The sequence below is a fragment of the Sciurus vulgaris genome, assembly GCF_902686455.1.
Source record: "Sciurus vulgaris genome assembly, chromosome: 1".
NCBI lineage: Eukaryota > Metazoa > Chordata > Mammalia > Rodentia > Sciuridae > Sciurus > Sciurus vulgaris.
The window spans coordinates 82,252,068-82,277,149 of NC_136461.1; the positions used below are offsets into that span (position 1 = coordinate 82,252,068).

Here is a 25,082-nt window from a genome sequence, read left to right on the forward strand (position 1 = left end):
CTGGAAGTTAAGAATCCAGCTGGGGCCACACATTATTTGGCAGACATTGCCAATCACTTCCCCAGAGCAGATGGTGGTAGGCTTTGAGGATGGAGAGATGAAAGAGACAGTCCCTCAGGTCAGGGACCGTGAGGTCTATTGTGGGGACTCATGAGCACGTGACAATGCAGAGGATGATATGTGATTAGTGCAAAATGTCTCTGGGTGTTACAGAAGCGGGTACCTGACCACCCACTGGTGGTCAAGAGAGATTTCCTAGGGGAAGGCACACCTAAATGACTCCTGAAGGGTGCAAGAACCGTGTTATCCAAGTAGGGCCAGGAAAGAAGCAGAGGGACATTTGTAGAGAAGCAGATATGGCCAAGATGACTAGTTGTGACCCTAAATTCCATTTTTGCTTCTTCCTGGGCACACAGCTAGATTATACTCCAGGGTTCCCCTTACAATTAAGTGAAACTGGGACCGAGTTCTGGCCAATGGAAGGTGTGCAGAGATGATAGGCTAGCCTGGCCCACAAGAACCTCTCGGGTCTTCTATCCAGGCGCTTCCCTACTTCCACCCACTGGGAGCTGGAAGGAATCAGTTCACAAAGGCTCCTGGATGCCACCTAAAGGAACTCCAAATTATGGAGCAGGTAATAAGCAATTGAACACAGGGAAATTGCCATTCTTAGTTCTCAGAATAATGGAAGTGGCCAGATATTAGTGATAAAGTTAAACTTTACCTGAGCTTATGGACTGAATCCCCCTTTTTTCTGTTTTCAACATTCTTTTATTCTCCAAGTCAAACCTCAAAGGACTGCCCTGCCCGTGAATATTTTGAGTAAGTTCTACCTCCATCCTTCCTAAGACTGACTGGAGGATAACTTCCTTGTTCATCTGCCTGTACAAAGTCCAAGGTCCCTTCCTTTGCTTTGAGACATTTCTCCTCTGTGTACTTTCTCCCTGTTGAAATAGCCAAAATAGAACCATTTTCCTTACTGGTCTTGTGCATTTCATCTTTCACATTAACACTGGGCTAGGAGTCAAAAGCCTTCTAAGTGGAACTTGCTTCCACTTGAGAGTAGACCTTCATCCTGCTTTTTTTTTTCTTCAACACATTTTTACCATTACATATTTATTTATCACTGTTTTTCATTAGAAGCATAAACTTCTTAGGTCAGGGAGGGAAGAATAGAAGTTTATTGGATTAGACAAAGGGGAATGAAGAGAAGGGAGGAGGAATGGGCATAGAAAAGACAGCAGAATGAATCGGACACAACTTTCCTATGTTCATTTATGAATACACAACCAGTGTAACTCCACATCATGTACAACCACAAGAATGGGAAGTTAAACTCCATGTATGTGTAATATATCAAAATAATACTCTACTGTCATGTGTAACTAAAAAGAACAAATTTAAAAAGTTTTAAAATGAATATAAACTTCTCAAGGAAAGAGCTTGTCTCCTTTACCATTGTATCTCTAGGGCCTAGCCTACTTCCTCGCTCAATAATTAGGACAAATTAAGGAATGGCAGTCATCCATCCCTCCTATGCTTTCTACCATCTTGCCTCAGCCCCACTTGCATTTCTTCCTCTGTTTCTCTCCCTCTTGTTCTGTACATCTCTGTGTCCTCTGCTCCATTCTCTCTACCTGCTTGCCTCTCTCCCATCCCTCTTTCTGGATCTTTTCTTAATCCCTCTCTTCTTGCTTTCCCATCTCTCCTCCTTGGGTCTTGGGTCTGGTAGTTCCCTTTTATCCATTCAGCCAGAATGTTTCTTTGAGCAGATGCAGGCCCAGGGGGCAGGGCTCCAGCTAGGGAATGCAGAGTAGCCCAGCAGGATTTGAGTTCAAATTTGCTGAGTTAGTACAACTTTATTAATTTTGGACATGCATTTGGCTACAGATTCCTTGAAAGTTAAAGATTCACTCCAAACTGACCAAGGCAGCGTTTCAGCAACAAGTAGTCAATAAACCTTGTTTGACGCAGGCTGCTCAGAGTGGAAAAGGAGAAAAGAACCCAGATGAGGCTCCTGCCTTCCAGGAGCTTCCAGTCTGGTTAGCCTTGGACATCTGAGTGAGTCAGAAATTTTGATTAATAAAACCTGCAGTATGATTGCTGCCTTTTCCTCTGCGGCTCAGAAAGTTGCATGTGTTATGTGTTAGCGTGTGATGCTCTAGGGGCACAGTTCCAGGTGGGAAGCCAGTGGGAGCTGAGGGCAGAAAAAAGAAGATGGTTAATTTGTGCTTTCACCAGGCAGATGGTGATCCATCATGCATGAAACCTGTTTGCTTTCACCAGGCAGATGGTGATCCATCATGCATGAAACCTGTTTATACTGGCACAGAGCTGAAGAGTCCATGGAATTCCTTTTGTGAGTGCTATTATAAATAGGTGGGCCTGAGTCTTTCTGGGAAGTGCAGGAGAATCATGCATCCTCCTAAGACAGGTTTTTGTAGTTCTGCAATTCTAGGGAGTCAGAGAGGGGAAAAAATAGGTTCCTGAGGCCTGGCATGTGGTTTAGGGGGGAAAGTGACAGCAATGAGGAAAGTGAGCAAATGTCCACCAGGAGAATGATTCTTGGAACAAAAATGGATTTGAGGGCGGAAAGAAGCAATCAGCAGAAAGGAGTGTGTGGGCGTTCGCTGGGGTACCTCCCAGGCTCCTTCAGGAAGAGAGCTATGATTTTACAGTCTCGAGGTCGCCTGTCCTCGCTCCCCAGCTTTGCACCCAAGAGCCACAGAACATACCCCTGCAAAGGCATGCGGAAAGCTTGTTCCTTTAGTCACTCCTTCCTTATCGATGACGGTCTCCCTGCTCACATTTCATTACCGCTGCTGACTCACAAGTTGCCTTAAAAGCAGCAGTTTTTACACCTTGGGAAAATAATTTTACAATCCATGACTGCTGGCTGGGTCTGCCTGTGTGCTGTTTGAGTTGGTGTGTCTGGGAGAGTGATAAGTACCCATCTGAAGCCAAAGTTCATAGCCCAGGTTAATGGATATTTAATGTCAAGTCCTTGATTCCATTTCCAAATCTCCCTCCCCAACCAATTAAGCTATTTAGAAAATAACTAAATGACAACACAAAAAAGATTATTTGGCATCTGTCTCTTCATTAAAAAATATTTTCTGGGTTTCCCATTTCAGTATTAAGATGTCTTAATTTATTGGGGTTCAATGGTAATAAAACAAAACAATGAGTCCTGGAGAAAGCCGAGTAAGAAGGGTCCAATATTTCTATGCTTTGCATATGACATCTTAACCCTCACAGCAGTGAGGTTCAAGAAAGTGACTTAACCTCTTTTCAGAGTTGGAGGAAGTGGGGACCAGAAAGGCTAAGTACCACAAGCAAGTTCACACAGCCAATAGACTTGGCCAGCACCAGAATCCACATCTGCATGATTTCAAAGGCAAGGTCCTGCCCGCCACCCCAGACTCTCCACAAAACCCAGGATGACTTCCCCTGCCCCTGAAGTCACTTGCAGTGGCTACTCAGGCAGTTACTATTGCTTTTTTGTCTCTGCACTAAGTCTTTTGTGTGGAAAAGGAGAACTTTGTATTAACAATAGGAACTTATTTAGGTATAGCTGCTTTTTGGTTTTCAGACTTCTCACATTCATACCATTGAATTCTTCCCACAGTCCCGTAGGTTTCATTATTGGAGCCCTGGGGAACACCTCTTGTGTTTGCCAGCCTGGCATCCAACTCTTTTTCTTCTGGCACCAGCACCTTGGCTGTCCTTAGGGGATGACTCTAACTCCATCCTTAGTCCACATGCTTTGCCTGGGGCTGACCGCACTCACTGGCTCTTGGGGACTAGATCTAAAGCTAGCTAATGAGAGCTCCTGATCTGTGATTGGTTTAGGAGTGAGCCCACGGCTTAGCTGGACAATCAGGGCAAATGAGCGTCAGCTCCTGAACTTTAGCAACAACAATAGGAAATTGAAGCTTGCTTTCCGGTGGTGTTGCAAAGCTGGGGATGTCTTTGCCTAAGCTGGGGACAGCTGCTCTGAGAATGGAGCTAATCGGGAGGAAAACAGAGCTGAAGAAGAGGGAGAAGACATGTCTTTGATGACATTGTCCGGATGCCCAAAAGTCCGTCAGTGTCAAAGTCTAGGCTTCCCTTGACTTTTCAGTTCATCAAGCTAATAAATTTGATTTTGTTTAAGCTAATTTAAGTTGGGTTTCTGTTCCATTTTCATGTATTATTCAAGTTATTGTTCCCACCATCAAAGGAAATTTAAGATTTCTATTTCATCGCTGTCCACCATTGACCATTTATTAATTGTGGATTCTAGAGATGTAAGAAACATCTAACCCCGGAGATGTTTACTATTTTGTTATGTGATGGTGGAGAGACTTGCTGATAACAATATCAGATATTATGAATTAAAGTTGTCCTAAAATCTATTCTCCCACTTTTTTGTTCTTCCCTCCAGATCTTTCTGACAGTGGAAAGAGCACAAGGGAGCAGGAGGAATTGACAGAACTGGGAAGAAGGGAGAGGTGGTACTGGGGACATCGTTGGATGGGAGACAGGACCTCCATGTGAAATGCACATTTGGGCAATATTAAATATGACACTAGGCATTTGATGAGAGGTCAGAAATGAATAAGGAGTTTTAGGTGACATACATAGAGGTGAAAGGTGAAGTTTCAGGAGCCTGGGCAAGGAAAGGAATGGAGAGGGCTAGAACTAAAGGGTGCACAGATATTTGGGAGATGGAGGGGAGATTTCAGAGCTCTTAACCTACTTAGCCCCGTGTTATTTGGGGGGAAACTCATGGCATAAAAATTTATTTTAGACCAGAGTAGAGAGACTTCAGACATTACATCAATGTTCAGAAAAATGCAGATTCTTGTTAGAGTCACAAAATCCATATTCTTCCATAGCTCATGTATTACTCTCGTAGTTGAAAAAAAGTGAGCATTTAAAGCAAATTGCCTTCCACAAGTTTGATCATAGTAAATATTTTTGAAATATTTTGGAAACAATTTCAGAATGTCTGAGAATGAAATATTTTTCATGTGTAATTTATGCAAGCAAAATTTGGAATTAAAACAACATAAAATGTCTATCCAAAAGATAAGGCTGAAAAATTATTTTGGAGCAGAGCCTTATTAAGTTTTCATGTACATTTAGGGTCTTTTGAGTATTTTGAGAAGTTTGCAGGCTTGAAAGTACATTATATGAGAAGATCATACACTGATATGGAAATGCTGATGGAAACTTGTACATAAGAATATTATTTCCTGGCATTATGAGTAAACCCTTATTTATGTAGAATGAAAATTTAGAGAGAGAGGGGGGAGGGAGGGAGAGAGACAGGGGAACACATTGCATCCTGGATTATTGTAACGGACCAAGAGTTATGCTATTGAGTCCATTTGGTTTTGGTGCACATTTGTGGAGGATGATGCTGATGATGTTATCAGTGATTTTCAACAAAGTTCCTCAAAGATAAAGCTCAGTTTGTCTGTTCAGTGCTCTGCACCTGACCCAGAACCAAGCACCATTTTGAAGATAGGGACCCACCAAGCAATGCATAGTTCTTCACTGTGCAGAAGGTCCCATCATTGCAGGATGTTTAATATCCTCATTCCTTCTACTAAATGTTTGCAACACTCCACAAACATTGTGATAACCATGACTTCTCCCACATTACCAAACACCCTCTTCTTAGTCAGTGACCACTGAAGGGATGTTAGCTTTGGGACCTAAAAGGAGGAGGAAGCCTACACCTGAGATCACCTAATGCAACTTAACCCACCATCTCTGTCAGTTATGGCTATGCTGCTCTCCTCCTCTTTACTCCTCAGGCAGAAATCACAGGTTCTTTGGGATATTGTCACTCATGACCATCAGTCATCCCAGATTTTACATGCAAGTGTTATATAGATCTGCTGCATTAGAACTAAGTCTTTGGGGTTTTTCACTGGAAAGATAAAGATTCTGGAATTCAGAAATTTAGGAAGTAAGATGGAGTCAAACAAACTTAGAGAACTGTGGCACTTTCTCAGGGTAACATGTGGTTTCTGAAACCTTCCTCTGGGTGTGGTGTGGGTGGAAAAGATGATCCCTCAGCTCACGTATCCACCTTTGCACTTTGTCCTGCCCCTGAAGAGCTCAGAAGTCTATCTCTCCTGGTCTCTTCTGCCTAGACTTCTCAAACTCAGCAGTTCCTGCACCATAATCCTCTTCTCCAACGGTGCTATTTCCTGTTGCCTAAAGCCCCGACACTGTATAGTTTGATAGCTGGAATCTAGTGTTTTTGAGGGAAAACATTTTAAAGATTTTTTTAAATGGATTACAAAACTTGGTTTCAGCAGTAGAATACTGAAAATTCCCAGCTCAGTTTGGCCACCCTGCGGGCATTAAGTTGCAGTCCCCAAAATATTGGCTAGGCCTCATCACCCCTTCCCTTATTTCTAAAAAGGACAAAACACCCGTCCAATGACTGATCATTCCTTTTTCAAGTGCCCCTGGATTAAGAAGGCAACCTGATCACCTGCCAATCTAGGTATCATTTTCTGACTGCTTTAACTGTTTCCATGGAAAGTTAATCTAAAATGCAATAGGTATTCAGTCTTTAGGAATGTAGATAATTTGGGCTGCCACAAGGAATGTGGAAGATTCATGAATTTCTCCAGAAATTTGAAAAAATAATAATGGTGATGAAGCGAATAGTCGTTGGTCTTCTGTATTCAAGTTCTAACTCTCTTTACTGGCTGTGTGACTTTGGGTAACTTAATTTCTCTTATTTCCATGATTCTCAGGTTTAAATTAGGAATAATAGCATTAATTATGATGGGGGAGGATTGTTGAGAAAATTACATGAAATAAAGGAAGTGAGGAATTTTACTAATTCCTAGAATGTAGCAAGTCTCAATACATTGTAAGTATTATGATGTAATTTATAATTTTCCTACAGAAAGCAGAACAGACACTTGAGAAAAAGTTTTTGTGGGGAAGGGAAAGTAAAGGGAGAGGAGAGATGAGGCTGAAGAAGTATAAACCCTTTCTACAATTAAAATTTACTCTCAGAATAATTTTATGGTTTCAGAGAAAAATTGGAGCTTGGGGGAAAAAGAAAAAGATTTATATATGGTGACATACACAGAATTAATAAATGCAGTGACTTTAAAAAGTAAGGTTTTGAAAGCATTTGAATTAAGATACTAGAATTCATAGCAGGTCTCCTTGCCCACCAAGAGGGCATGTTAATCTGGATTCTTTAGAGATCAAAGAGATTTTTAAAATTCCTTTGAAAGCAATAAAGTGACTCTGGCCTTCAGCAGCCCCATTTAAGGGTGAAAGTTCCAAAGCCCCCAGATTGAACCAATGATAACAAAGGGCCTGTCATTCCACCCGCTGTCTCCTAGATCAGATTGGCATAAAGAAATCAGGGTTTGCCTCTTCAAAGAGCAGGCCAGAAGCAGTTCCTGAGGCTGTGTGGATTGCAGTTAATGCCTGAAGGAATGTGTTAGCTCGCACATGCGCGCTAACACACACACACACACACACACACCCCATTCCCTGAGGCTTGTATTTCCTGTTTAAAAGCCTTGTGAAAGGTGTGTCTAGGGATTCTGGAGAATTAATGACAGGCATATGAGTACCCTCTTAGGCACACAGGAGAAGAAATACAGGTTATTAGTGAGATGATGGGTTCTGAGTCCCAATCCTCCTTCAGAATAATTTTTAATTCTCTTTTCTTCCATTAAGCATTTAACACTGGCCCATATTGATAATAATGATAATGGTGTATTAATAATTAATAATATTACTAATATTAACAATTAATTAGTACAATGTACCCTTCATTTAATACCTACTGGATACTAAACATTGTGCTAGGAGCTTAACATAGAATATCTTTTTCTTAACAACAGTCCAATCCTAGAAAACAAAAATCCAACAAGGTTAATGTATATTACCTCTAATTCGTATACCCAGCCAGACAGTCTTTAGTATTCTTGCTTCAAAAGAAAGGGAATAGGTTTAGAGAGGTATGTGCCCAACGCCACACAGTCTACTGCAGACAGAGCTGGAATTTGGACACTGACCTTCTTGAGGACAAGGGTCTTGACATGCATATCTTTTATACCCTTTATAACAGAGACCTCAGCCCATTGTCTGAAGAAGGTCCTCAGCAAAAGCTAATTCATTATGTAATACTAACAAATATTTACCAGTTATACTCAGGGGTGGTACAATGGTAAGTGCTTATGTGTGTATATCCTGGGGCTGGCATAAAATAATCTGGATATGGTCTCTGAAAGAGCTCTGGGCACAAGTATGCACCTGCCTTGTGTTGCCAGCAGCTATGTGGCCTCTCTCTAACCTCATCCTTCCACATTCTAGAGGTTGTCAGGATTAGAGCTGGAACTGACTCACACACTGTCTGTATCAAGCCCCTGCATTTAATAGATGCCTCTGGTCATAAATCTATAGAGTGAAGCTCAGAGAGGCTGAGTTGATCAAGGTCACAAAGCCAGAGAGTGGCAGAACTGGGACATGAATGAAGAGCTCTTAAGCCTTCACTTGTCCCTTTTCCATTAGACAATAGCAAGACAGGGCATGAGGGAATATCAACTCAGAAGGGGACTCCTCTTGCTTAACTATCCTTGGGGATGCTGAGTCTTGCCATCTGGCTGAGGTAGAGTGACACGAATCACATGCCTGCCTGGTCTGGTCTGGCCAGGCAACACTTGGCAGCATCTGGCTGCATATGTAGGCCTGGTAAAGACCAAATGTCAGGGGTCAGGCCTTCTCGAGAATTAAGAATGTGGACCAAGGGAGAAGGTTTATTTCTTTAAAGTTTCATTCTGCATGTTCCCTTAAGACCCATGGTAATGTTTGCCCAAACAAGGTACAAATTTGTGGCAGGTTTCTCTAGATTATATTTGTTTTGTTTTATTTGCTTCAGACTTCATCTTTTATCCCTATCTAAATATTCCAGAATGAACTAAAGGTATGCAAATTTTGGTATTTAAAAATATAAATACAGGCAGCTGAACAGATTTGATTTTATGAAGTAACTTCTTCAAGAAGGCATTTCCAGCAAGAATTTTTTTTTTTTCCAGCAAAATTTTAATTCCCCCAGCAGAAGGGTTTAGAAAAATGTTCCTGTTTCTCTTTCCTCCATTGCCCCTTCCACTTAGATCTTCCTTTTCCAAATATAAAAGGACCTACCTGTGTGAGTTGGCCAGGCTGCTCTGCAGCCAAAGAATCTGGGGGCTGTTTCAGTCTAGGCACCACCACACCCATGACGGCTGTCCCACCCCCGCCCCCCAGTGTTTATCTGTGGGGCCCCAGCACACTGCTGGGGAGGAGAGGTGAGCTTGCTGGTGTGACTCATGCCAAGGAAGTGGGAAACCCAGACACATTTGGCTCATCAGTTCCTCCCAAGTCCTAGTCCAGGCTTACTGAAGCCAGGCAGTGTGTACAGACATGGGGGAACTCAAGGCAGTAACTGGGAGGCCTGGGGGACCAGCTGTGTAAGATCTATGGGTGACAAGCATGATGTGATGATTGGTGCCAGTGGGTTTTTTCTTTTTTCTTCTTTAACTAATTAGAATTTTTTTTAGAAGGGTGACATATAATGGGTTCCTCAAACTTATTTTCAAACTGAGATCCAGTCGGGATTCTTTAATGTCCTTTTGCTTCCCTCCCATGTATAATAAATAAATGCTATGGTCAAATATTATTACATTGTGGAAGCAATGTCTACTGTGGGCCTTGCAGAAACAGCATTTAGAGGAGCCTTGTTCTGGGTCACAGTTCTAGGCACAGGGCAATTATCTGTTCAGGTCTTGACCTTCTGTGCTTGAGGACAGGCCCAGCTCCAAGTTTGAGCCCTCCTTGGCCTCCAGACATTTAGCACTTGAGGAGATGGATAATAATTTACCCAAGGACAGTGATAAGAGCTCACTGCTTGCATAAATTATTTGCTAGAGTTTGCTTTTCACCTGAATTTAGGCTTAATGGAATCCCGAAGAAGTTAATTTTTCTTGAACATTTTCCTCTTTATTTCTGACTCTTCCTTCCAGATCCTTCCTTCTATTACAGGATTTAAAGGGGATGATAGGGAAGGAAGCGAATGTAAATTGTGTTGAATGAGCAGGTTCCCTTGTGGACAATAGCTCTCATCCCACTGGGGACCTCAGGGAGATGGGGTACAGTTTGCCTAACATTATCCACTGGACAGTTGATAGCCAGGGAATGTGACTACCGGTTCCCATCTTTCTGTCACTGGCAAAGACATTAACTCCCCAGCAAGTCTAGCTTGCCTCTGCTGTGACCAGAGACACCTGACAGAGAAATTCTGCAAGCAGCATAGAGTCCATGGGAGAAGGTCAAACCTCCTCAGGACAAGCAGGCCATGTGGGAATGGCAGTGCTAATGCCTATTGGGAAAGAGGAACAAAGAACCATGGATGTCAGCCTCAAGGCCTCACCTGGGAGTAAAGCGGGTGGGCAGAGTGGACAGGGATGTTGCTTTCTACAGCTCTCTTGAGAGAAGTTTCCCTGTGGAAATAAATAAACGCCCAGAGAAAAGGTTTGAATTAGCTGTACACATGTGTGAAGAGGTTTGCTGAGTCCAAAGATGGCCTCAGTACAAACTGAAAGTCTCGCTTATATGATTCTTGCACAAGCATACACTGGTGGCAGGAACAGGTGCTGGCTAGGGAATCTTCTTAGGTCCTGCTTTTCATTTTCATGTATTCTCTGGGACCAGGCATCCACCTCAGACTTTCTGGAGCCTGCTCCACACTCTAGTATCAGGGAGGGTTTCAGTGCTTGGTCTATCTGGCAAGTAGAAGTTTCTGTGACCTAGAAATGGATCTGTGGGAGGCCTCAGCTGGGCGTAATAAGCCAGCTATTTGGAAACAACCTGAGCTGTCTCAACACCCAGACTCAATAGGGCTAGCAAAATCCAAGTCTAAATCCTTCATCAAGGTCTAGACTTGACCCACACACACGTTGGAAGTTACTCTGCCTGGCCTCCAGGTGCCAAGGACTTTGTAGTACTTATGAGCTGTTCATTAGCATTGGAAGAAATCAGCCCAAACCCTTGCAGGAGAGCAGGGCAAGACAGAGGAGGCGGCCTCTGCCCTGTGCCAGTGTTGTCTGAATAGTTCGGTGATTGGTCAGCTGCCCTCCTGTTTGTGGAGTCTGTGATGGCCCTTGTCACTGCCGGCTTGGAGGCTAGACGGGAGCCTAGGGCTAAGCTGGCAGCAGCTCCACCCTACCCGCAGGTACTGACTAGTGAAAGGAACTGTCAGGGCCAACCCGCATCATCCTTCAGCTAGGATAGGTTCAGGCTCCCAGGTATCTTCTCAACTCCCTCGGTTCTCAACTGTATCACACCTGGGTTTTTTTTTTCCTCAAGAGATAGCAAAGAGAAGAAAGAAAGGTACAAATTTCCCTCTTTGACAAAATGCTCCTCCTGTGGTTAGGCCCCAGCTCCCTGATCAGGTAAGAAGATGAGGGAGCTTTTGGAAACTGATCTCCATCAACTCAGAGTTTCTGGATAGTGGTTTCCAGCCCTGGCTTTCTGTACCATCTTGTTTTTCTCCTTCAGGCAAACATAACCCCAAGGTTGAGAAGGGAGCAACAGCTGGCTAGTCATTCTTCAAAAATCTTGCCTAAGAAGAAAGAAATCAAAACTCAACCCTAAGCCTTATCTCAGATCACATCTCCCTCAGTCACTTCTGCAGCTTTCCCACACTGTGGGGGGATTGGGCCTGTGATGAGCTGGTTAGGTTGTCTGATGATGGCTGATTTTAAGGGGTCAGGAGACTTCTGGGAAGGAATTTGTTTTGGCTAGAGAGTCAGGCATAGTGGTTCAAGCCAGGAGCAAAGTGGCAGGTTTTGGAGGCAAGGAGGATTCTGCCTTCATCTGGGTTGAATCTGTCCTCAGTTCTGACATTATTTGAGTCATGGGAGAGAAAAACCTGCCAGTAAAAAAACATAAAATAAAGTGTTCCCTAAAACTATCAGTTTTGTTCCACAGTTCACTAACTGAGCGACTTTGGGTAAGTTCCCTCTCTCTCCTCTGTTACTGCCATTCTGGTTCTGAACTAAGGATGCTGCTATGAAGTCAAAGGAATTAACGTTTGGAAATGACTGGGAACAATGTAAGTGTTCCTTGTTAAATCAATGAAACCTCAAATATCTGTAAGACTTATGGGCATAAGAAGCTCTTCCTTGGGCTCCCTTGAGTCTGCATAAGGTGTTGAGGAGATGCTGCTGGGAAGGGAGCTCAGGACAGGAGTGTGACTGGATACAACCCAAAGAAAACCTTGCCTACCATCTATGATGAGGCTACCACACTGGTAGAAATTTGGGTACTCTACAGTTTCCAACTGAGCCAGGGAAACATGGTATCTATCCCCAAACCCCAACCTAGAGCAACTTGCCCCAGAAAGAGGCAGGGTAGACCACATACTTCACCCACCTCAAGTGTCTAGCTGAAATCTGATTTTCCCAGGGAGAGAGAGGACAGTAGACTTAAGCTGAATATGAGTTTGGAGTTTTGAAGCAGACTAGGTTGGACACCGAATATTATAGGTAAGTGATGGAAAACCCTTTCAGCATCACTACAGAATGGGGAAAGGTGGTGACTTGCAGAAAATAAAACATCGCACTTGTTCCCACCTGGTTGAGATTCCTCAAATAGTTTTTGCAGGGATTCTGGAAACTTTAAAAAATGTGTTTTCTTCTAACACAAGACTTGGAGAACTAGAAAGATTAGCAAGAGTGGTTGCCTTGTTTGGAGCAAAAAATATATAAACTCTGAAACATTTTTCTGTGCTTGGGGAGCTGTTACTCAAAGATTTGTTGATATTTGGTGTATTAGTTTCCTGTTGCTGCTATAACAAATTACCACAAACAGTGGCATAAAGTAACACATTTTATTTTCTAGAAATCCAATGCAGGTCTCATTAGGACCCCACAAATCAAGGACTACCCTCCTATTTTAGTCAGACTTCACATCTCTTTGACCCAAATACCCAACAAAAACAATTTAAAGGAGAGAAAGTTTATTTGGGGCTCAAGGTTTCAGAGGTCTTAGTACACAGTTGACTCCATTGCTCTGGGCCCAAGGTGAGGCAGCACATCCTGAGGGAAGGGCTCTACAGAGGAAAGGTGCTCAGCTCATGGAAGGGTCAGGAGCCAGAGAAATAGGGAAGGAGGGGAGGGGCCACAGGGAAGATGCACCCTTCCAGGGCATGCTCCAGTCACTCACGTCTTCCAGCCATACCCCACCTGCCTGTAGTCACCACCCAGTCGGCCCATTCAAACTAGGAGGGACTGATTAGGCTACAGCTCTTGTGATCTAATCATTCCAGCTGTGAATAGTCCTGCATTGACTGGAGCTTTTGTGGGACGCCTCATAACCAAACCATAATAACTCCCGTCTAGAGTTTCTGGGAGGAATATATTTATTTGCCTTTTTTGTTTCTAGAAACTGCCCACGGAAAGGATGTGACCTTTTCCTACATCTTAAAAATCAGCATTGGCAAGTTGAGTCCTTCTCATCGTATCACTTTAACTTCCTCTTCTGTCTTCCTCTTTCTCTTTTAATGATCTTTGTAATTCCTTGGGTCCACCTAAATAATCCAGGGTAATCTGGTGATGTGTGTCTGTCTGTCTGTCTGTTTGTCTATCTGTCTTGCCGAGGATAGAACCCGGGGCCTTATTCATGCTAGGCAAGTGCTCTACAGCTGAACTACATCTGATCCTTCTCCCAATCTGAAGCTAATGGGTTAGCAACCTTGATTTCATCTGTAATTTCGTTTCCATTTTCCACACAACCAAACTTATTCACAGGTTCTGGAGTTATATCATAGACAACATGGGGGAGACATTATTTTACTATGTGACTTACATATTATTGAATTCAATTCACTTTAACAAAAATGCATGTGATCCTTGCAAAATTCCACCCCCATTCCATCACCTGCCTCACAGGAGTGGAGGGACATCAGGTGTACTGGGAACCCTGAAAACCAGTACCTAAGAGACTACTGGATGTAGGTCACGTCTGGATAGTCAAAGAAAAGCCATTCATTCCCATTTGGGGCCCAAGCAGGGATGACTGGAGGACATGTACTCTGCACTCATCCCCAGAATTGGGGAACTCCAGTCCTTGGTCACCCAGCAACTATGTCTTTCCCCACTCATATGCTCTGCTGCCACCAGGACTTACCCTTGGCACTAAGTGTCTGCAGGGACCTTGATTTCAAATTTCCAGGTGGCTGAAATGAGTTTCAGGCCCCACAAGATGCTACTGACTTAGGGAACAAGAAAGGCAGTGAAGTCCCTGTCTCTGGTTCCTGAGTGGCGAGGCTCATTCTGGTCTGAGGTGGAATCTTCTGGGGAAAGCTGCATTTGCAAGGGTGCTTCAGCCTGTTGGGAGGAGAGCTAGAGTCCCCCCACCCTCTCTTCAGGGAGGGCTGTGGAGAAGGGCTGTGTGAGACTAGGGCCCAGCACTCTTAACTGTGCTCTTGGCATCAGATTTGGAAATGGGATTTCACGCACCCCACGCTGGCCCAGGCTTGCTGGCCTTTATGAGTGACCAGGGGTGTTGAGGTGGGGTGCAGAACAAGGACACTGAAGCTGAGAGTTCTCACCCGTGATAGGGAGCACTAGCAAGCTAGGCTGCCCTGGGGCAGGGGCAGGGACAAGGGGTAGTGTGTGGTCCAGCCCTTGGACATCAGAATGTTTGCCTACAGTGCTCTCCCTTCCAACTTTGCTACTGGGGCACTGTGAGGACAGCGAACCCACTCTTAGATCACCCTCAGTGGCGGACTCCCTGGCACCTGAGACATTCTATCTTGGTACCTTTTTTCTGGAGTACTGCCCTTGTTGGCTGTTTCACACAAAAGCCGTCATTTGGCTTCTTTCTTTATATGATAAGGTTCTTACATGATTAGGCCTGATAGACAGTTGGAAAGGTGGTGATGGCTTGTTAAAGCAGAACCTCAAACCCTGGGAACATAGGGGAGGAAGAAGGACCATCCTCCTGTAGAAAAACTATACCACCATGACCTTGACATGGCCTTTTCCCCAAAATGTTCATTTGTTTAAGATGAGGTCACCTTCCCCCATGAATAGACCAAATCGTTCCTTCTGAAGCACAAAAATACATAAACTCACTCTCTAAGCAGGTTTTAATGAGCATTATTGTTTTCAAAATGGGAAAAACAATCATTCATGTTTTTAAAAGTTTGAAGAGCAAGGCCATGTGGATTACAACCAAATGAGACACATTTCCAATTAAAATGAGAGATTTCTAGGGTTCAAGCATGTTGGTGGAGCCATAACCTGACGCAACAATTTTGTCTCAACTCAGGAATGACTGCACATGGAAGATTCCTACTCCAGAAAAGGGTCCAGGACTATGAGAAGACACGGTTGTTCACCTCAGGGCTTTCCCTCAGCTTCCAACTGACTTGGAGCCTCCGGTTCTTCTTTGTGAGTTGGAAGAATCATGTAGCTCTCCCAGCCTACCCGCCTACTGGGTTGCTGTGAGAATCTTAATGAGGGAAAGAGAGTGCAAATGTGTCAGAGGCTCCATGGTGTCCTGCCTCGCCATCAGCTGTTCCTGGAGAAGAGACTGTTGTGAATCTCCTGAAATTCTGGTGATTCTATCAGGCAATGGTCGCAAAGCTGTTGCCACTCAAGCCCCAGCTGTCCTCAAGCACAATGTTCAAGGGATGCCCGAGGCAGAGACTAGGTCAGCTGCCACATGTCAGGATAAGCCAGGGAGAAGAGGCAGGGCTGGGTGATGGGGCAGGTGAGAGGACAGACTTGCCATGACTTCCTTTTGCCCAGGACGGCAGAGAGGCAAGGTCCACATCTACTCCAGGGGCACATTTCCCACAGAGCACTTTCACTGCAGGGGTCCCCCACTCTCAGCTGGTGCTGTAGGCCCAAGGTGGGGCTCCAGGGTGACATGGCCTGATGAACAGCCACAGAAGCTAATATGCCCTGCCACTCTGAGACTTCACCTTCCAATCCCGCTCCCTCTCATTGATGGAGAATGTGCATGTTTCTCCTGCTCAGCAGAATTACAGAGCTCTGTTTGAGGACTGCATGCTGTTACTTCTAGAAACTGCTTTCACTAAATTGCATTTCATGTATGATGTCATAGGATTATATTGAAGGTGAGAATAGAAACTGTTCCACTTGGACAACCTCCTGCAACATTAACATGAAGTCACTGTTCCAGAAAACACTTGTCTTGCTTCAGGAACTTCCCCTCAAAACCATTTAAATTAACTCATGACTGTTGAACTTTTCAATAATTAACATCAAACAACTATTTCCTTTCCAACACTCTTTGAAAGCCTCCCTCAAAACCTTTGCTTTCTTGTGTCCATCAGTCTTTAAGGATTGTGCTGTGATCCTTACCCAAATTTTAATCATGCTCCTGTACAGATGGACCTACTTTTAATTTGACCACTAAACCCCAAAATCTCTTTCCTATGAGATGTTAACAAGACTTTGCCCAGGAAGTGCAGGATCTCCCTTCTTGGCATGAGCAAGCAACTTCATTTTGAACTTTCAACAGGTGTTTTTGAATAGTCAACCTTTAACACAGGATGTGCTGAGAAACACTATCTATTTTCTGGGTCTACTAGGATGGTCATTATCCTGTCAGGAAGACTTATTTTTCTTCTATTCCTTTGTTTCCTCTTCATCTTTGCCTAATTCACGGAATTTTGTGTGTTCTTGTACACCATCTTCAACCCCCTGTGGAAGGAGAAAGGGTATTGCTGCTACTGCTGTCAGCATCCCACCTGCATCCGTGGACCCCAAGTCCTTCCTACTAACAGTTCCTGGACTCTGCACTTGTGCCTGAGGGCTCCCCCACCCACCCTGTCCTGACTAGGAACTGGGGAAGGCTGCAGAGTCAGTGCCTCATAATTAACACATCCACAGCTCCCGAGTTCAACCAGGACTCAGGAAACAGTATATAAATATCACAGTTCCCTCAGCCCTCAGTGAAACAGTTTTTCCAACCCCATGTTTTCTGTCTTTTGGAGTTCCCCCTTAGGATTGTTAGTGGCTCACTGTAGTGGCTGACTTCATAGGTACCACTTCTTGGCTTCTTTTCCTTTCTTTCTTTAAAATTTTTTAATTCTTTAAAAAATTTGTTCTAATTAGTTATACAGGATAGTAGAATGCATTTTGACACATTATACAGAAATGGAGCACAACTTCTCATTCCTCTGGCTGCACATGGTGCTGAGTCACACCAGTCGTGTAATCACACATATATAGAGTAATCATGACTGTCTCATTCCACCATCCTTCCCACCCCCTGGCTTCTTTTCTTTACTTGAGTTCCTTTCCTGCTTCCCTACAAGTATTGCCAAAGTAATTTACTTGAATCTCTGTCTCAAGATCTACTTCTGGAAGAATCCAAACTAAAAATGTAATAAATAAGCAGAAAGGCATAGAAACCAGTCAAATGTCTTGCATATTACAAATGTTCAAATAAATGTTTGTTGCACTGAAGAGAATGATGCAAAGTGCACTTGCAACACATAGCACAGAACTGAGCACATAGCAGGTGTCCAATGAATGCTTGGGGAGGAGGGGAGAAACCTAATCTAGGACAAGCTGGATGATACCCTGGTGGATCTAGTAGAGGGAAGGTGAAGAACCATTGGCCTTTGGGCATCCTTCTAGAATTAGAGTTCTTTGAGTGTGACTGGCTGTAGTGGAGATGGGGAACCTTCCGGGGGTTAAGAATGAGGGCTCACTGGGAGTATTCAGTTAGCCTCTCTCATTTCCCTATTGAATTTTCTTTTTTTTCTTTGATCACACAAAATTGATTTTAAACACCATGATAGAGATATAATTTATATACCTTATTATTTACCATTTTAAAGTGCAGAAGAGTTGCACAACTCTCATCACTAATTCCAGAATATTCTCCCTGCCCCCCTCAAAAAAATCCTGCATCCATTTAACAGTCTCTCCTCATTCCTGGCTCCCTCAGATTCTGGCAAACACTAATCTATTTTCTGTTTCTATGGATTTGCTTATTGTGAGCATTTCATATCAATGGAGTCATAAACTATGTGATCTTCCTTAACTGGATTTTTTTACTTGTACAATATTTTCAAGGTTCATCTATGTTGTAGCATGAATCAGTACTTAGCATGATATCCTCCAACTCCATCCATTATTATTATTCTTTGTGGCTGAATAATGTTCTATTGTGAATATATGCCACAGTTTCTTTATCCATTCATCTATTGAAGGGCATCTAGGTTGGTTCCACAATCTAGCTATTGTGAATTTAGCAGCTATAAACATTGATGTGGCTGTATCTCTGTAGTATGCTGATTTTAAGTCCTTTGGGTATAGGTCAAGAAGTGGGACAGCTGGGTCAAATGGAGGGTCCATTCCAAGTTTTCTAAGGAATCTCTACACTGCTTGTCAGAGTGGCTGCACCAATTTGCAACCCCACCAGCAATGTATGAGTGTGCCTTTTCCCCCACATCCTCGCCAACACCCATTGTTACTTGCATTCTTGATAATAGACATTCTAATTAGGGTGAGATGGAATCTTAGGGTAGTTTTGATTTGCATTTCCCTTATTACTAGAGATGTTGAACTTTTTTTTTCATATATCTGTTGATTGCTTGTAGATCTTCTGTGAAGTGTCTGCCCATTTCCTTAGCCTATTTATCGATTGGGTTATTTGTATTCTTGGTGTAAAGTTTTTATAGATTCTGGAGATTAGTGCGCTATCTGAATTGTGTGTGGCAAAGATTTTCTCCTACTCTGTAGTCTTTGTCTTCACATTGCTGTTAGTTTCCTTTGCTGAGAAAAAGCTTTTTAGTTTGCATCTATCCCAATTATTGATTCCTGCTTTTATTTCTTGTGCTTTGGGAGTCATGTTAACGAAGTCTGATCCTAAGCCTACATGATGAAGATTTGGGCCTACTTTTTCTTCTATTAGGTGCAGGGTCTCTGGTCTAATTCCTAGGACCCTGATCCATTTTGAGTTGAGTTTTGTGCAGGGTGAGAGATAGAGGTTTAATTTCATTTTGCTGCATATGGATTTCCAGTTTTCTCAGCACCATTTGTTGAAGAGGCTATCTTTTCTCCATTGTATGTTTTTGGCATCTTTGTCTAGTATGAGATAATTGTATTTATATGGGTTTGTCTCTGTGTCCTCTATTCTGTTCATTGGTTTACCTGTCCATTTTGGTGCCAATACCATGCTGTTTTTGTTACTATTGTTCTGTAGTATAGTTGAAGGTCTGATATTGTGATACCACCTGCTTCACTCTTCCTGCTAAGGGTTGCTTTAGCTATTATGAGTCTCTTATTCTTCCAAATGAATTTCATGATTGCTTTCTCTATTTCTATGAGGTACATCCTTGGTATTTTAATTGGAATTGCATTGAATTTGTATAGCACTTTTGGTAGTACAGCAATTTTGACAATATTAATCCTGCCTATCCAAGAACATGGGAGATCTTTCCATCTTCTAAGGTTTTCTTTAATTTTTTCTTTAGTGTTCTGTAGTTTTCTTATAGAGGTCTTTTACCTCTTTTGTTAGATTGATTCCCAAGGGTTTTTTTTTTTTTTTATTGTGAATGGGGTAGTTTTCCTAATTTCTTTTTCAGAGGGTTCATCACTTATGAATAAATGTGCATTAGATTTATGAGTATTGATTTATATCCTTCAACTTTACTGAATTCATTTATGAGTTCTAGCAGTTTTTTGGTGGGATTTTAGTTTCTTTAGTTTACATTTTCCTAGTGACTAATGATAGTGAGCATCTTTTCATGTGATAATTAAACATTTTTTATCTTCTTTGGAGAACTCTCTTCAAATCCTTCGTTCATTTAAAAAATTGGGCTTTTTACCTTTTATATTGTTGAGTTGTGGTAGTTCTGGATACTGAACCCTTACCAGGTAATACGTCTGCAGATACTTTCTCCCATTCTGGGTATAGTTTTCACTTTCATAGAGTCCTTTCAAGCACAAAATTTTCAATTTTGATGAAGTCTAACTTGTTTATTTCCTGTCCTTTCCTTGTGATTTTGGTGCCATAATTAAGAAACCATTACCAAATGAAAGGTCATGAAGGTTAAGATCTGTTTTCTTCTACAAGTTTTTTAATGTTAACTCTTTTTGTCCAGGTCTTTGGTCGATTTCAAGTTAATTTTTGTAGATGGTGTGAGGTAGGATCCATCTTCATTCTTTTCATGTGGATATTCACTTTTTCTAGCACTTTTGTTAAAAACACCATTCTTCCCCTCACTGAATTGTCTTAGTGCTCTTGTCAAAATCAATTTACCATAAAGGTAAAGGTTTATTTCTGTACTCTTAATTCTATTTCATAGATCTATATATCTTTCTGTAGGCCAGTACCACACTATCTTGACTACTGTATTTTTGAAGTAAGTTTTAAAATCAGGAAGAGGTGTAAGTCCTCTAAACTTGTTCTTTTTCAAGATGGTTTTAGCTTTAGCTATCCTGGGTTCCTTGCATTTCTGTAGGAATTTAAGTGTCAGTTTGTCAATTTCTGCAAAAAATAAAAAATAAAAGCCAGTTTAGATTTTGACAGGGATTTTGTTGGATATTTAGATCAATTTGTAGAGTGTAACCATCTTAACAATATAAATATGAGATTTTTTTGCATGTATTTAGGCCTTTCATTTTCTTCAATAGCATTTTATAATTGGCAGTATACAACTCTTGTACTTCTTTTATTATATTTATTTCTAGTATTTTATGCTTTTTGATGCTGTCGTAAATTGAATTGTTTCTTAATTTTGCTTTTGATAGTTCATTACTAGCTCATAGAAATACAATTGATTTTTACATGATCCCATGAAATTTTAAAATCTATGCTTTTTTCCTTCAAAATCAAGGATTATTAAAAAATATATTTTCTCTATCTTAAGAGAAGGGATTATTTGAGGTCTGTCATAGAGCACCCAAAGTTTGTTGCTGTCCTTGAGATAAACATAAAAAAACTTTGGTTGATATGAAGTATCCTTAGTCCTAGGATAAAGTAGGATAGCAGAAAGTCATGAACTTTAAAACTGTCTGAGATGTACTTGAGCACAGAACACAGATCTGGAAGTAGTACAAATTTATAAAATGAAATATTAAGCTCAAAAGCTGGTATTACAATGATTGCTGGGGAAATATATGTCTGAAAACAAAACAAAACAGAACATAAAAACCCTCCCAGGAAAAATGGGTGTATGTGGTTCACTACCAATTTTGGGTGTTGGTTATGACATTTAGACTGATCATGCAGCCTGTGCGTCTGAATCACCAGATAAGAAAACTGAATCCAAAAAGGTACAGTGACCCAGGGTGCTATAGAGGAGAAAAAGCAAAGGGTCTGGAAATAAATTACCCAAGTCCATAGAATTGTGAGACTTTTAGAAAGGTTGTTTGTCTCCCATCATCCTTAGGTAGTCATTTGTAAAAGGGAAAAGTGAGACCTACCTTGCAGGGTGGTGATATGGAATCATTTATCCAGCCAGTTGAGTCTTTCCCAGGCCTTGTGTGTCAGGTACTGCTCTGGGTGCTGAGGACAGAGTGGAGAGTAGAGTCCATGACCATAAGAATAGGTTCATGATGAGGATTAAGTGAGTTAAATTGATAATAAGGTGCATGGCTTAGCATTGTTTCTCTGGCTCCTTGTAAGATCCAGTTACATTTCCCAAAAGCAGACTCTTAATGTATTCAGTTTTGAATCCTGAATATCACATTCAGTGCCTGACACAATGTAGTCCCTTAAGAAGTATTGAACTAAACACATTTTCTTCTTCTTACCCTGAGTCAAAGGAGGACTTGGAGCACTGAGGGAAGCAATGGGCTGATGGAGTGAAGAAGCAGAGCATCTCAGGAGGAGGAGGTGACCAACACAAAGATCATGAGGCCAGGTCCTGATCCCAAAGCAAAGGTAAATAAATCAGTCAACCCAGGGTTTATTTCATTTTAAAAATGAAAGCAATCTCTTGATAAAACACTTCTGGTCACATTCACATGTGAATGTCTTTTCCCCACAAGATAAATCATTTTATCTTGGAAGACCAAGTTTTAAAATAGAAATAAATGCAATTTATGTCAATATCACTGAGAGAAAAATAAAAGCAATTCTGTGCATACTGTTATGACTTTGAGCCTGTCCAAACTGGGATGATAAGAATGGTGAGGGTGGTGTGGTTACAGGGAGGGGAAACTTCAGGCCTAGGAACAGGAGACCAGGCCCAGAGCCTCACCCTAGACTTCTGCATGGACCCTGCATTCTTCCTGCTGGGTCCCAAACATCCTGAGGTATGCAGCCCCATGGGGAGGGGCAGAGGGAGCAGGAAATGGGATGGGACCATGGGAGCCGTTGATGATCATGAGCCATGTGTCAGGCATTACACAGAGACTGGCCAGGTCTCTAATCTCTCCTTGCCTCATAGAATCAGCCCTTTCTAGACCTTATGACCGAGAGAGCAAAAAGGAGTTAGTTAGTATTGAAACAATACTCAACTAGAAATCCAGAGGGTTGGATTCCAGATCCAGTTGTTTCTCACTGGCTGTATGATCTTGCTGCAGTACATTAACTTTCTAAATATCCATTTCCTCATTGTTAAATGGGAAGCCAGAACTAGATTCAGCATGGCGAATACCTGAGAGGAGTGCCCCTTCACTATAGTTCGGCCATAGCGGACATCACTAATCAATCACACTCCTCTTCCCAGCCAGTTACCTGGGAATCTTTCACAGATCACTGTTGCATACAACCAACCCCAATCATTTGGGATTGGGTGCAAGATACAAGTTATTTGTCATGGGTGACTAGATGATTTTACAAGGGTTTTTTACATTGGACCGATGGGATTATAAATCATTTTCTGTAGGTTATTCACTACGGTCATTATGAGGTAGAAAACTGATGATTCTACAAAGTCAAGAAATAACCCATGGTGGATCTACATAAGTGTAAGCTGTGATGACTATTGTTTTTGTAGAGTACTTTCAACAATATCACCCTACAGCCTCTGAAGAAGGGGGGCTTCCTATGAGCTCAGTCAAGGATGGTCAACATGGAGGTTGAGTAGCAGGGGAGATGAAGAAAGAGTTGTGAAATTTTTTTACACAAAATATAAACATGTATTTCTGTGCCAAGATTAAGTCCATTCCATGCATCATTCTGGCATCGTTGCTAGGAAATTAGCAGCTATTTGTCAGGCTGAGTTAGGACAGGAATGTGTCATTCATACAATACAAACAGGGAAGGGCTTTGAAGCATATGAAACTGGTCTCTGTCCAATTCTATTCAGGGAAACAGAGTCAGGGCTTTTTGGACATTGCTAAGGTGGAAAAATCTTTCAAGGTGATCTAATTTCCAGGGCTGGTGACCTGGAGCGCCACCCCTGGGTCCCATTCCATCTGCCCAGGCTGTCACTGCTGTCCCTTGCAGCTGTTGCCTGGCTTCTGACCCAGGGCCTGGCTGCTGTGTGTCTGGGACCAGAATGATGGCTGAGTGGGAAGGAAATGATGCCTCTTCAGACAGGAACTTGGAAAGCAAATTTCATTCCCCCAAAAACCACCCTTTGGAACTGATTGGGGCTCTGAGGAAGACCCCAACCCGTCACTTGAGAGACTTGCCCCCACCCAGCCTCTCCTGCTCTCCTGCCCTCCCTCCTTTCCTCCACCGGTCAGTCTCTTCTGTGTTGAAGGATTTCTGTGGTCAGAGTTTCTCCCCTCTCTGCCGTGGAAACTCCCGGAGGGTGTGGATTTCTGTCTGGTACGTTCACAGCTGTTTCTTTGGTACCTAACAAGACTTAATAACTGATAATAATAACTGACACTTAATAGGTGCCCAGCATTTGCTAAAGGACTGAAGCCACTCATCTTTTCAATACTTTGTTCACTTTGACAAGATTTAAGTGAATATCTTTTGAATGCCTGGAATGATTCCCCAGGTTTGGGCCTGGGGTCTGGGAGGAGGTTTGAAAAGGAAAGGAAAGTCCTCGCTGAGGATGAAGGGAAAAGGCAAAGAAATGATTGTCCACTTACGTGTCACCTTATAGTTCATCAAGTGCTTTCATGTTCATTGTTTACTTGTGCCTTAAATCAAGCTTTTAAAGTAAGTAGCCTTATCTTGGTTTTTCAGAGGAAGAAATGCGGTTCATAGAAATTAACTTACCCCAAACCACATAGCTATTAGTGGTAAAGCCTAGGCCTTTACTTAAGTTAGGAATGTCATCTTGAGCACCTGGCCACTCTGCTCCCCATCCCTCACCCCTGTCTATTCTCTCTAGTGCTGCTTTTCAGGAGGCAAAGCTGTTTTGACAATCATTGTGGAATAGAGGTTCCTCAGGGACTTGAATACCATTATTTTTTTGGTTTTTTTTTTTTTTTTTTCTTTTTTTTTAACTACTTTGGTTTGAGATATCTATTCCCTATAAGCCTTAAGAGACAGGGTAAGTTCATTTGATACTTATCCACAGGATGAGAGAACATGCATGGAGAAGAGACATTCAAGTTTGGAATCAGATTTCCCAAGCCCCTACGTTTTTGGCACTTCCCAGAATACCCGCAGCAGGATTCCCCGTGGACGGTGATCTCATTTCCGGGGAAGGTTTGGTTTGCACTGTTGAAGTATAAATCCAGTCCATTTCCGGTCCTGGTAGGCTTAGAGATTCTTAGTGATATACTCCATTTTCCAGGCCCCAAGAATTTAGCCCTCTCCCCCAAAACTGGCAACTGGGAACACTTTGAAATTCTTGTGTTTTGGGCAACTGAGGACGCCAAATAGCTCCTTTCTCTCTCTGTCCCCAGTGGCCAGGACCCATCTAGTGTGTAAGTTAGTTGTCCTGAGACCTCTGAAAAAAATGTTTAAATTCTGGTTTTGAGAAAGTTCCCTTTTATTTTAGTTTATTACAGAATCATCCAGAGGTCCAGGCAGTGGTGCCAGTCTGGTTGACACAGGAGGGTGAATAGATGAGTAGATTTCACCACAGAGTAATATCTTTCAAGTAAGTATTTAAGTAATAAAATTTCTTTCAATGAAGTTTTATTATATCTTGTTTA

General features: G+C 42.3%; 1 long non-coding RNA gene across 1 annotated transcript; it reads left to right on the top strand.

The window, feature by feature from the left end:
• The first annotated feature begins 1,978 nt into the window (after positions 1-1,978).
• LOC306669128 lies at positions 1,979-24,593 on the top strand. Its single transcript, XR_013766037.1, has 4 exons — positions 1,979-2,061; positions 15,352-15,473; positions 21,831-21,934; positions 24,500-24,593. It is a non-coding gene; the product is annotated as an uncharacterized lncRNA (long non-coding RNA).
• The last annotated feature ends 489 nt before the right edge of the window (positions 24,594-25,082 follow it).